The sequence below is a fragment of the Notolepis coatsorum genome (genome assembly GCF_963971535.1).
Source record: "Notolepis coatsorum genome assembly, chromosome: 11".
Taxonomy (NCBI): domain Eukaryota; kingdom Metazoa; phylum Chordata; class Actinopteri; order Aulopiformes; family Paralepididae; genus Notolepis; species Notolepis coatsorum.
In genome coordinates, this window is record NC_140175.1 from 33,242,368 (window position 1) to 33,254,452 (window position 12,085).

Below are 12,085 nucleotides of genomic sequence, written 5' to 3' on the forward strand. Positions count from 1 at the left end.
ATCATAACCATAAACAATACTGTATATTTGCATATCATGTATGTCACAAATGTAACAGTACTATATACCTGTATGTCATGTATGTCCCTATGCCATAAATGTCTGATGTCATGTATGTTGTGTATGTCATAAATGTCACTATGAATTGAAAATGGGGGACCCTGATGTAAACAAGACAAACGTCTTTCTCTGGTCTGCATCCCCTTAACAATTGTATGTATTGAGCCGTACTGTTCAATAAAGTTTTCATTAATTCATTCAAACCATGTCACCATTTTGGAAAAATATGGATGCAGTATATTCAACCATGATTAATGAAAATGTATTACCTCCAATTTCTGCTCACATCATAAATGTTTCTGAATCAATGTCATCTCTTCTTTCTTGTTTTGCCATTTTCCCCGAAACACAGGATGGCTGGGGCCCGGAGAACATTATAAGGAGAGGTGTGGAGACTCAGAGGTGTGGAGACTCAGGGGGAACCGCACAGAGCAGTCACTTGAAGACCACCTGGCATCATTGAGTGGCTTGCTAGAAAACAACGTCATGGTCCCCTAGGCCGAATACTTCATGACATCAGAAAAGTACAATACAGATAGTCAGAAGAGAAGAGTCTACACAGGAGAGAAACCATGTCAATATGAGGACTGTTACAAAGCATTTAGTCTTTTAGTTAGTCATAAAATAATCCACACAGTAGAGAAATTGTCAAAAGATGTGAAGAGTGTCAAAAGATACACATTTTCTTTTAAATAAATAATAAATAAACAATGTGTATTGGTATTTTGCTTTGCTTTTTTTGTGTTAATACAATTGCATTTATCTATAGTCCTAATTCTGTCACTGTTTGATGTCACAAAGAAGGGTGGATCCGAAAGCTGTCTAGAACATTTATAACATGTGATGAAAAAGTCAACAAATAATGAACAAACTGTATTACACATGTGTTAATGATTAGATTAGGGCACACAATAGCATCTGCAAATGATTTATAGATGTTTCATGAATGTCTAACAAATCATTTGTTAAACATGAAAAGACAAGTCTGGTCTTTGCCTCATGTCTGTATTCATAAAAGCCAGATCGTTCATAACAGGTGAGTCGAAAGTCAACAAATAATGAACAAACTGTATTACACATGTGTTAATGATGAATCGTGTTCACTTTAGATTAGGGCACACAATAGCACCTGCAAATGATTTATAGATCTTTTATGACTGTCTAACAAATCATTTGTTGAACATGAACAAATAAATCGAGGTATAGGTAAAGCATCTACAAATGTGTTACTACACATAAGATATCATTATTAAATGTTGCACTAATAATGAACAAATAAGGTTGATCATGTGGAAAAAAGTTACCAACATATCGAATTTTAAACGAGTACATTTACAAATGATGTACTAATCAGTTGTAAATGGTTTTGTTCATGATTAGTTCATTATCCACTAATGCGTTATAAATACTTTGTAAATGGTATACAAATATAGTTATAAATGATTTATGAATGATTTATGAATGTATATAAATGGTGTTCATGATTAGTTCATTATCCACTAATGCGTTATAAATACTTTGTAATTGGTATACAAATATAGTTATAAATGGTTTAATAATCATTTATGAATGTATATAAATGGTTTGTTTATGATTAGTTCATTATCTACAAATACCTTATAAATGTATTATAACAGGGTGTTATTATAAAGTGCTACCCAATGGGGGAATGAAACCATTTTTCAAAATTGCATATAGCTAATTTCAAACCGCCCTACTACTTATTCTATCATAAGAGCTCATGAAAGTAAATGGAATGGCTTCATGCAAAGTTGAGATAAATAGTTCCATTCCCCAGTGGCTTGCACGTACGCATCGCTAACAACTGCTGGGAGGGAGAGGCTTATGTCTCAGAAACAATAAAAATGACATAAAAACCTTTTGAATGTCATAAACGGATGCTTGGTTAGTGATCAAAGGCTAGGCCCGCACAAAGCCTGAACCCTCCAGTAAGCCATTTTGACTAAATGGGAACATGTAGGGCTAGCAGGGAATACAGGGATTTCATATGGTTTTCTCCCATATTCCCATGTGTGTGTGCGTGTGTGTGTGTGTGTGTGTGTGTTCGTGTGTGTGTGTGTGTGTGTGTGTGTGTGTGTGTGTGTGTGTGTGTGTGTGTGTGTGTGTGTGTGTGTGTGTGTGTGTGTGTGTGTGTGTGTGTGTGTGTGTGTGTGTGTGTGTGATACAGATTAACCAGAATGGCTAATCTGATTTTTACAACCAAAATGTTAAAATATCAACTGTTAGACCATACCATATCACAACTCGGCTACAACTGTAAACTTTTAGTCTTCATATTTGGAAGCCTGGGTCATGTCCATAAGTTGGGTGTTAGAGGCCTTCAGTTGGCCGGTCTTCCGAAGAGAAGAGCCAAACAATTAGCTAAATATTGCTCAGTGTCAGCAATTATTGGCAGCCGGGCAATTTGGAGAAGACGCTGCTATCTGTACCCATGAGCTGTGTGTAGATTGTCAGGTTCATCATCCATGTGAGTCTGTAACTTTGGTTGCCACTGTGGCACGATTGTATCGGAATAATCCCACAATGTACAAGTGCACAGTTAATATTTGTGTCCTTTAAACTTTGTCTTTATGTGGACATAAATAAAAATATTCTAAATGTGTGTGTGTGTGTGTGTGTGTGTGTGTGTGTGTGTGTGTGTGTGTGTGTGTGTGTGTGTGTGTGTGTGTGTGTGTGTGTGTGTGTGTGTGTGTGTGTGTGTGTGTGTGTGTGTGTGTGAGTGATACAGATTAACCAGAATGGCACTCAGAGATGCTACACCCCACGCCCCGGCACACATCAACCTGTTAACCTGCCCTCCAGTCATGAATATTTTGGAGGATTGCTAAGGAGATTGAGGATCGTCTGGGTGGACTTACCTCGCTTGCTTGCATCCACACCTGGCGTCCCTCTGTTAGAGAAATCGTATCCGTCACCATCTCGGTTGCGAGTAGTGACAGGTTGTCAAGCTAACTCATGTATCGACCAGGTTAAAGTCAAATTGGATAAGAAATGCACAAGTATTTAGTTATACACGTATACACACACACACACACACACACATACATGAATGATGTACAATACCCACGTGTGCTTCCCATGCCTGTGTAACAACAAATAACACTGCTTCATAAAACTAAACAAGAGAAACCACATCCCTGTGAGACATGAAAGTAATCCAATGAATGTCGGATGATATCGTTGCAAAGTATATGGCATATTTCTTTTACCGATTCAGTTCACTCCGTCATCCCCTGCTCTATAAAACACAAAACAACACAAACCACTCAAGCGGGCTGGCGGCCGGTCGACCGTGACTCCACCCGCAGCGGCGTATGCATTCATCTGACCCCAAGGACGAGAGTGCACTCAATAACTGTCCCCTGTCCAGACAAGGTAAGCCTGTGCGCAATCCCTTAAACCCCTAAACCCCTTAACTCTGACACGGTGCAATAGAGTACATGAAGTATTCGTCTTGGGGGTGGGGGGGGGGGGGGGATTAAATTGAAAGTCTCTCCCCACTCAACTCTTGATTAATTGGAGGCTTTTCTTTTCTCTTTTCTCTTTATCTCTTGCTAATCTGAGCTGGGTGTGTATTGTGCTCCAGCGGTGGCGAGCGATAACATCGGCGCACGGCTGGTGAGACGTGATGGTGCTCCAGATCGGGGTCTTCTATATGATAATGACAGGAAGACTGAGCCCCCCGGAGAAGATAAGTGTCTCTTAACGACTGCTCTCACTGATGAGTATTTTCCGATGAGTGTCTGGGAAAAAATTCAATCTTTTTTATTTGTTTCATATACTAGTGTTTTTCCTTGTGTAGTGTCTCAGGTGCATGTAACAAATGATAAGAAAACAAACACACGTACAAATTTACAGAAAACATATAAAGCACATTTTTCCACAACAAAATAAATAAATATTACATAAGTAGACGCTTATATGGCCCTGCCCAGTGCCCCCTTTCTTATAACTTAAATAGTGAAAGTCATGTTTATCATATACACATACTGTACACAGTATATACTATAGCTACCTGATAAGGTAAGATCATCCTTTACTTATCACCTTGGGGGGAATTCAGGTGTTATAGCAGCACGGGGGGGGGGGGTACAGGTACAGGCAGTATATATATATAATATACAGTAAATTACAATAAAATATAATAATAATGTGTAATGAGTAAAGAGCAGGATACAATATGAATACAAAATAATATAAACAGCAAAATAGATGGATGAGGGTCTGGTCAGTCAGGTGATACATTATGTTACTCTATCAATAATAATAATAACACACTGACTGGTGATACATGTTACTCTATCAATAATAATAATAACACACTGTACCAAAGTCCATGCAGGTTTAATAGTTAATAATCAAACAGTTCTAACAGTTTTTGAGTTCTCCAGACGTTAGTTCTCCAGCTATAGGCAGCAGTCCATGCCATGCCGGTTGTGGAGCCTGATGGCTACTGGTACAAAAGACTGGCTGAGGTGATTTGTGGTGTCTGTCCGGGGAGAGTTACTCTATGGTTGAACGTGCTCCTCATCCTGGCTAGCTCCTCATAAAGGGAGTGGTGGTGATGGGTAGGGAGGAGCTCATCAGGTCCAACCTGCTGAAAACGAGTTCAACTCATTTGCACGTTCCGGGGGGCCCTCCACAGCCATGCCTTGCTGCCTGAAGCCTGTTATTATACACTTGATAAACACACACACACACACACACACACACACACACACACACACACACACACACACACACACACACACACACACACACACACACACACACACACACACACACACACACACACACATACACACACACACACACACACACACACACACACACACACACACACACACACCTCTCTCTGGGGCTGTTGGCCTGTAGCCTACCCTTCAGCCTGTCCTTGTAGCTGTCCTTGGTCGCCCCTGGGTTCCTTTTTGACAGCCTTGGCCCCCTCGGTGTTCCCTGCCATGAAAGCCCTCTTTTTCCTGTTCAGCCCATTTTTAATGGTCCTCTTCGGGGGTTATTCTTGGGGAAGCAGCATACTTGTTTGGTGGGTATAAGGCTGTCCTCGCAGAACATGATGTAATCCGTGCTACAGTGGGAGAGTCCATCAATATCGTCTCTATGACTCCAGCACGGCCATGGTGTTAAGCTCCCACTTCAGATCCCGGGAGATGGTCATGCCCAGAAAGCGGCATGACTCCACGGAGGCCACCTGGGTGCCTCCCAGCATGACGGGAGGGGGCGGGGCTGCTTTGCTCCGGAAATCCACCACCATCTCCACTGTTTTTAGAGCATTGCAGCTGCACCAGCTCTGCAGCCTCTCGATCTCCCTCCTGTAGGCCGACTCGTCCCCCCTGGAGATGAGGCCCACCATGGTGTCGTCTGCAAATTTTAGGAGCTTGACCGAGGGGTGGAGAGAAACACAGCTGTTGGTGTAAAAGGAGAACAGTAGTGGGGACAAGACGCAGCCCTGCGGGGAACCGGTGCTGGTGGACCTAGAGCTGGAAATGCTCTTCCCCAGCTTCACCCGCTGAGACCTGTTGGACAGGAAGTCCGTAATCCACCTGCGAGTGGAAGCCGGCACCTGCAGCAGGGATAGCTGGTGCTCCAGGATGGGTGGAAGGATGGTGTTAAAGGCCGAGCTGAAGTCCACATACAGGATCCTGACGTAGTTGCCCGCATAGTCCAGATGTTCCAGCATGTAGTGCAGAGCCATGTTCACAGCATCCTCTGTGGATCTGTTGGCTCTGTACACAAACTGCAGCGGGTCCAGCACAGGATCTGTAATGAGCTTCAGGTGGGCCAGGACATTCATGACCACAGAGGTCAGGGCGACAGGTCTGTAGTCATTAAGGCCCGTGACCTTGGCCTTCTTGGGGACAGGGATGATGGTTGAGGCCTGGAAGCACGCTGGGGCGTGACACAGCTCCAGCAAGGCATTACAAATGGTGGAAAACACCGGGGCAAGCTGGTCAGTGCAGTGCTTCAGGAGACAGAGTCCTGGCCGGCCGCCTGACTCGCAGACAGCCGTTTCACCTCTCTCTCACTGAGGCTATGGTTAGACTAGTGTATTCCTGGCGTTTTTTTATACGTTTTTGACGACGTTTCATGTCCTATCTACACAGAAATGCGTTTTTTGGCGTTTTTTTGTGGATACGGCTGAAACGCAAAATTGTGTTTGCGTTTGGAGATACGCAAAAAAAACGAGTCGACAACAGCGTGTAGTCAGCACGGAGCAGTTGTTGCGAAAACGCCCATGCGCAGTAGATACCATCTGCGTGCCCTTCCGGTGACAACAGTGTGTGTGTTTGGGACAGAGCTCCGTGTCCCAAATAGCTTCAGCTACCATGTGTTGTCAAGTTATTGTTATAAGGACCCCAGTCCAAGCTACAACAGTCTGCATTCCCTTAACAATTGTTTGTATTGAGCCGTATTGTATTGTACCCATATGCAATATGTTAAATAAAGTTTACATCCATTCATTCTGCTAGCATTACCGATTGCATGAGCAGCTGGCTAACGTGAGCTATCAGGATTCAGACCCTGTTAGCTCAGAGTTCCTCTTTCAACTTAACAAGCATTAAACAAAATGGCCCAGTCATCTATTCACCTTTGTTTAATACACACAGCGTTGTCTCTAATGTTATCTAACTACTGATAGCTCGCGATATCATCAGTTTTAGTGCTGGCTAAGTAGCGTGAGCTAACGTTAGCTTCTAGCCACAATGCTATATTGTTATAATGGCATACTCCATTGACGTTAGCATGCAGCTAACAATGCTACCGACTTTTTTTTAGACTAAACTATCCGCTCTTGGTGGTCACTTGTGTTGATGTTAGTTTTGTTTCATCAACAAATGACAGGCAGAACACACAGTGAATGTATCCGTTTTGTTTATTGCACTTTTATTAGGCTTTGCTGAAAAAAGAATTGCTGCATTGAGTAAAAAAAGCAAGATGGTGGCGCGGCATAGGCGCCTGCCTTATTGACATTTTCTTTGCTGGAGCTTCCACCAGGAAGTGTATTGGCACATTCGTTCTGATTGGTTGAAATTGCCTTCATGTTTGCCACCTACTGCCACCTACTGCTTTGGCAGTGTACTACATCAGTGTGCTCGGCTGACAAAAACGAAAAAAACGAAAGTGTGACTCAGGCGCACGACGTCGCGGCGATACGCATAAGAAAACAATACGAAGATGATACGAAAGGTGTAACCCCAGCCTGAGACAGAGAGAGGGGGTGGGGCATTGTGGGGGAGGGGGGGCAGGGGAGATGAGGGAGAAGCGGGGGTGTGGGGCGGGGGAGGGGCCCACTGGGGTGCAGGGATAATAGTTGTGGCTGGGGGGGCGGGGGGGGGGTCGGTGGAGGAAAAGGGCGAGGGGGAACCTCTCTTTCTCAAACCTGCAGTAACATTTGTTTAGCTCATTCGCAAGGGGGAGGTTGTCAGACGCCTGTGGGGACATTGGCTTATAGTTTGTAATGGTCTTGAGGGCTTTCCATACGGAGGAGAAATTCCCGTCAGAGAGCTGAGAAACGAAGTTTCGCCCTCTCACCTCTTTGGCGAACTTGTAATTGGCCTGCCTGAACCGATCCACATCTCCACTACGCCTGGCCACCTCCTTCTCCGACCTCAGCTGCCTGAGTTGGGCTGAAAACCAGGGCTTGTCGTTGTTAAAGATCTTACTAGAACGGAGGGGGACACACACCTCCTCGCCGAGGCTGATGAATGATGTGACAAGTGCTATATAAATGCAGCCATTTACCCTGCAGCAGCTAGCGTCCATCCGCCCTGCAGCAGCTAGCCTCCACCATCCCTGCCGCAGCTAGCCTCCTCCAGCTGTTAGCTTGCAGCTCACTCTACTGATTTATTTGACTTTTAACTATGTTGTCGAGGGCTTTTACTGCCCTGTTTTTTATATTTGTGCTCCTATTGTGCCATGATTCTCTGTCTGCCTCCAAGTGCCTTTTTTGGTCACTCTGACCATGTTACATCTGGAGAATTTGATTCTGCTGGCACCCGACATGGAATGTATGTTGTTGATCCTTTAGAATGTACTCTACCGTAAGCTCTTATTGTTTTGAACTCTTTTACCATTAGGGATTGGTACAATGTCTCTGCTTTAAATGACTCCAGCTCATGAGGCTCTGACAAGAGATTTTAATTGTGTTATTGTTGTTAAGTTCAGGCAATATTAAAACAAATCTGGGTCCTGAGCTGCCTGTTGTTGATAGTCTGTCAACTCCTCTTGAATTTAGTAAAAGGCATGGTCTAGGCTTCTTGCATGTAAATGCAAGGAGTCTCATTCCCAAATTAGATATATTCAGCGGATGGTTTTTGACAGCCAGGCCCGATGTTGTGGTCTCCGAGACATGGCTGAAACCCTCTACCCCTGACAACGTTATTAATATAGCTGGGTTCAATGTCTTCAGATCTGATCGTAAGGGTAGGGGCTGGGGGGACGGCAATATATGTCTGAGAAGCTGCAAGTTACTGTCCTTCATTCAGTCTCTATTCCTCGTCAGTTTGGCAGTCCAAATCGTTCTGGGTAATTCACCTCTTACTATAATTGGCTGTTATAGGCCTCCATCTGCCATTAAAGATTCCATCAGAAGTCTAACTGATATACAGTATTGTCTAGATTTAGTTCTTCTGAACACATTTTACTCAGGGATTTGAACGAGGACTGAGTGATAGTTCTGAAAACTTCCAGCAGATTTGTGACTCGCTTAATTTATGGCAATTTATTAACAGTCCCACTAGAATCAATCCTTCCAAACCTGACCGTAATTCTCTTATAGATGTTATCCTTACAAATGCAATTCATAAATATGTATCTATAGGTGTTTTTTCCAATTACATTAGCGATAATTGCACTATTGCATGTGTTTGTTAGGAGCACAAAATTGCCCAAGACAAAATGCCTGACTGTTCTCAGGCGAAGTTTTAAACACTTCTCTGAACAGGCCTTCATTCACGATTTGGCTAAGGTTAATTGGTCTCGTTTTGCATTGGTTCCATCTATTAGCGATGCTGTCCCTCTCTTCCAGCACCAGTTTCTTGCTTATATAAATAAGCATGCTCCTCTCAGGAAGGTCAGGATTAAAGACAGATCGAATCCTTGGTTTTCGAGTGAACTATCATCATTCATGTTCGCAACAAGCAGTGGTCTAGAAAGTTCAAGACTGCTATGGACTGGTTGCATTTTCGCTCGCTTTGAAACAAGTGTACTCATCTTATAAAAAATGCTCAAGTAGAGTACTACTTAACCTTAACCTCTGACACCCTAAGTAACCCCTTCAAATGTTGGACTACAGTGACATCCTTACAGAATAAGAGAGTGGCTCCTCCTCAAAAACTGTTGGTCAATGATTCCCTTATTTCTGCCTACTTTTGTCTTTTCTCCTTTTCTTGTGTCTGATGTCCTGCATGCCCTGCAAACATTAGATCCTAAAAAGGCTGCTGGCCCTGACGGCATTGACCCCTATTTTAAAACAAAGTTGCAGCTCCTATTATAGCTCAACCCTTGACAGAATTGTTTAATCTATCTATTTCTGAAGAGGTCCTGCCTGATATCTGGAAACAAACTTTTGTTTATCCTCTGTTAAAAACAGGTCCTCAGAGAAGAACAATTATCAGCCTATTTCTAACCTGTGTCCTACCTAACATTCTGGAGTCTTCAGTATCTTCCCAACTAAGGCTTTTTCTAGACTCTCATTCCATCTTAAATTACCATGCAGTCTGGTTTTAGAACCAAGCATAGTACTGTCACTGCATGCTTAGAAGTTCTAGATAACATCAGGGTTGCCACTGACAATACGTATTTTTGTGTTGCCTTGTTTATCGATCTGACTAAGGCTTTTGATACTGTTGATCATCACATATTATTTAATACTCTCCTGAGGGTGGGTTTCAATGTTAGCCTTGGTGACTCTGTCTCTGATCCAATTACTTTAGAAAAGGTGGTTCCACAAGGTTACATTTTGGGTCCGCTTCTTTTTCTATTATATGTAAATAACATTTGTGATAATTTAATTCACTCCCGGTACCATATATATGCTGATGATACAGTTATGTATTCTTGTGCTCCTTCTCTTGAGGCTGCTGTCACAAATTTACAGTCTGATTTTGCCTCCTTGCAGCATACTCTCATTGAATCAAAACTGCTATTGAATGGTAGCAAAACAAAGGCAATAGTGCTCCAACTAGGTCAACTGTCTCTCCCCCCTCTCACCCTTGATGGTTGTTCTGGCTGGACAAGAACCTAGATAAACCTCATATTGATGCTTTAATCTCTTAACACATTGGACGCCAGACCCGAGATAAGTCGGGTTAACTCGCCATCGCTTGAGCGCCAAATCCGAGAAAAGTCGGGTTTTGGTCGTTATTTCTTTTATTCGCTATTTCCATTCAAAATCATCGAGGGAGCCTGATGTTATCATTGGGAATGGGTCTGAGATCGCAAGTGTCCAATACCGCCGCCTAACACCTTGCAGCTGGTATTGCACATCCTTGGAATCTCTCTGGCTTGGCCTGTACGTCGACCTAAAAAGTCCGGTCTGGGTTTTCCTTGTCGGGCAGGAGTAACGTTTATAACACATGGATTGGGGAAAATCAAGCACCGCCGATTCATGTTCTTTGTTGGATTATGTTGGCAACACAATCGACATCAATACTTGGAATGGCGATCAGATAATTGGAATATTCTTTTTGCAGTACATCCTAGTCAAGGTAAGGGCTATATGGTATCAATCTTGCGTTGATCCAATAATTCCTTCCCCGCGATCGGAGCGTGTGTCTGTAATGTACTGTGTAACGTATTCCGTTGGTGACGATCGAAGCATAGAAACCCCCCCCCACCCTTCCATGCATGCATGATGAAACATAATACCGATAATATAGCATTGATTTCAGATCGATTGTTGATCCAGGCGAGGAACGGCAGTTTCTAGTGAATGCACTAAACACGGCTTAGCAGCGTTTCCTGGGATTACACAGAATTACTCTAAAACTATACTCATATTTACCACGGTATAAAACGGGATTGTAGTTTTCACAAATTGAATGATAGATACTCGATGTCAAATGGGCAATCGTTTTATATCCATAGCTATGATATTTAATATAGTTTTAGCCCTGCAAACATTGGCATGTATCCCCATTCATTAAAGCGCTGGCACACACGGCCATACGGCCCACAGCGACCTCTGGCGCTGAATGTGTTAAGGCCGACGGGTCACCCAAAATGACATCACGTCATAAATCCATGTCTACAGACTGTATGGATTAATGTTGCATTTTCTTTTCAAATGTAGCCAAGAGTAAAGACCCTAATCCTGTCAAAACAGCACTCTGAATATGTATTTTCAGCAATACGTTTGTTTACCAATAGGTTAAAGTGGTATTAATGAAATATCAGTTTAGGAATAATATACTAGCGAATTTCGACCAGAAATAAATGCAAGCGGCCATCTTGTTGTAGTCATTATGATGAAGGAAAGACAGAGCTCTCAATGAGCGTCGGAATTTCGAAAAACCACACTACCCAGCTCATGCCAGCTTGTGTCAATCAAATGACTTGTGGAATAACTTTTTTTATTTCTCTTATTTTTCGGGATTATCTACCACAAAACTGAACGTTATTGGCATAGATTGGAGCGCAATTAGTTTGTCTACCTTCTGTGAACGTTTATCAACAATCCGCGTTGCAAACCGATTCAAAATCCCTCAATCTCAGATCCAGGGTGCACTTTAAAATACCGCCTGTGCGGACTGAGACAAGTAAAAGAAGCCTATTTTATGTTGGTGGTTGGTCCTGGAATGACGTCCAGACACATCTCAAAGTGGCCTCTCCGATCTCCTTGTATTGCTTCAAACAAGAAATATCTGAAATCCTTGCCACCTGCTGCTCCTGCTTTGATGTGTAGCACTTTTCTACAGGTTGATTGTTAATGTTTTATTGTGCTTGTATTTTATTAAGCTGAATTTTACTTTTCATTTAAAATGTT